The following is a 2691-nucleotide window of genomic DNA, read 5'->3' on the forward strand; positions in this document are numbered from 1 at the left end:
AGGGAGAAGGTCATGTGGGGGTCAGCAGGTGGTTGACACGATATTGTGTCTTCCTCCAGGGTTTGAGGCCCGCCCTGCTGTGAGGGGACCATGCGGCCTTGCTTTGAGACTCTGAACAACCATGTGTCCAGCGTTCACCGATGTTCATGGGTCATGGAGAAGGCTTTATGCAAATGAGGTGACAAGGCTGGGCTGGCACGTGGAGCGCTAGGTCCTGTGTTCACACCACACCCCACTGTCCCACCAGACTGCACTTGCAAAGTTATCCCTTTTGAGGCTCTCAAGATTGACCACAACAGAAAACCAAGCTGTGGACTCTTTGGGGGTGGGGGCCCTGTTCAACAAGCCTCTGGCTTGTCCTAGTGCTGAATAACTAATCAATATTTGGTTAATTAATAAATAAATGTTAATTCTTAAGCACAGGGCTCATTAGCCAAAATTCAGATTTCTATTAATGGTAGACAGAATCAATATAGCAATCCCTTGGAAAAATTTTTTTAAAGTTTCTGAGCCAAGAATTTTAATTTGCTTTTCTTATATGAGTTGGTTAATCAGCTGCAATGCTGAAAAGGCTGGGGTTCCATTTTTTTGTTAGTCCTCCAGAGAGAAGGGGCTGGAAATTGATGAGGCATGAAAATTCATGGTTGGGGGAGGCAGGTCCCTGCCAGGGAAAGATGAATTTTTATAGCAGATAGAGTTTGAGTTATTAATAACCACTCTGGTTCTGAAGAGCTCACATGAACAAATTTATTGAGGCAAAACTGCTTTAAAAGTTTGAGGGGCTTACCATTCACTGAAAGCCCTGGGCTTTCCTGGGGGAGTCCTATATTAATGGCAGGGTGACTAAATGCCATTTAAAGGAGCTGAAATGCAGTTTTCCCAAGGAAGAAGGAATCCTATGACAAGTGCCCACAGCCCTAATTCCATTTTATCTTTCTCCTAAATGAAGTTCATTGTTATTTAAGAGACTTAAAAAAATCAGATTTGCACTAGATTTATATGCTTGACCAACATTTATCACGTGCCTAATGTATACCAAGCCCCCTTGGGTGTTGGGACTTGGCAGCAAGATCCAGTTAAGTCCTTCCAGTTTATTCTGAAATGAAAGCTGAAAGCATGGATGGGATGAGCTAAGAGGCCCTTCCACTCCTGGTACCCTGTGAAATGACCATTTACCTCCTGAGCATTCGATGTTGGAGGAAATCATTTTACCCCATAGAGGTTGTTGCGACTATGATTGCCATGGTAACAGATAAACCAGAACTGGAACTTGGGTGTGTGCCCCAGCTGTGAGCTGCCTCCTCCTCCTCCTCTGAGTGCCAGCCTGATTTGCTCACTGTGAAGCACAAACCATTTCCCTGCATGTGGAATTTGGCAGGGATGGGAAAGGGAGACAGATAGTAGAGCCACACAGAGTCCCAAATGTAAGTTAAGAAGTGTGCATTTATTGGACCCTCCCGGCGTGCCACGCTTGTGGTCTCATGTTGTTTGGTTCTCATGATAATTCTGTGATTGGCTGTCCTGGTTCTCCTGTTAGAAAGTTAAGAAAACTGAGGCTCATGTGGGCTACAAATATTGTCTTGTCTGATCAAAACCAGCACCCACAGTGCCAGATGGCTGTGGTTCCAAAACACAGGTGCAGTGTATCTGGGATGGCTGGAATGAAGATTCCCAGGCACAGCTCGGGACCGAATGGAATTACAGTATTTGGGGTGGGGCCCAGGAATCAAGACTTGAATGGACTTTGGAGAGCAGCCGGTCCAAGTGAGGCCCAGAAAGGGGAAATGACTTGTCCAAAACAAAACAGGCCAGCTGAGACCTTAACTACAAGGTTATCAGCTCAAGAGACAATTGTGATCAATGGAGGGAGTCTTTTACGCCTCCTTCCCTTGGACAGTCCCCAGGTTAGCAGTTTCTGTCTCAGGTCTTCTATGGCAGCTTCTTGGACTTAGAGACAGTAGAGTGGAGTTTTTGCAGGGAACCAGAACATGGATATGGTGGTTCCAACCATTGTACTGAAAAGTTGTTTTTCATGTGTGACAACAAGGCTCCCTAGAACTGGTGCTCCAATCAAAAAGAAAAGAAGAGAGCTTATTATATTTTCTTTCCAGCGTTTGTGTCTGCAAGGCCAACCCACTTCCCAGCCCGGTCACCAGGGCAACAGTGATCACCCCCACCCTGACAGCCAAGTGCATATGCAGCTTCTTGCACCCACATCCAGGGCTTCGGGACCCAGCCCTATAATCAGCCTCCCCTGCCTCTGCAGGCAGCCAGCACCACCAGTCAGAGGCCCATCACTGCATCGCAGTTCTGCAGACACCCCCTTCCCCAAGCTCACACGCAGCGATCTGCTTCCCTCGCCCACTACCTCCCAGGAGACAAATGTGCAATCTGTGTATCATGCAAATGTGTGTTATCACCTCTGGAGGGCGGGATCTGCCCTGAGAGGAGCAGAGCCCAACACACAATGCCCGCACACGAGAAAACTCCCCCTCCCAGGAAGGGGAGTGGTGGCAGCCAACGCCCTCTTCCCCTGCAGAGACAGCTGAGGGGGTGGTCTGAGTGGAGGAAGAGTTTGCAAAGTGACTATCGGAGGGGGAGGCTGGGCTCATGCTAGGGATGGGGCTGTAGGAGCTCCATGCCCTCTGCCTGTCACTAATGAGGCAGCTCCCAGCTGCCTGCAGAGCCCTC

Source organism: Fukomys damarensis, unplaced genomic scaffold, assembly GCF_012274545.1.
Source record: "Fukomys damarensis isolate Sample0158 unplaced genomic scaffold, DMR_v1.0_HiC HiC_scaffold_21, whole genome shotgun sequence".
Lineage (NCBI taxonomy): Eukaryota > Metazoa > Chordata > Mammalia > Rodentia > Bathyergidae > Fukomys > Fukomys damarensis.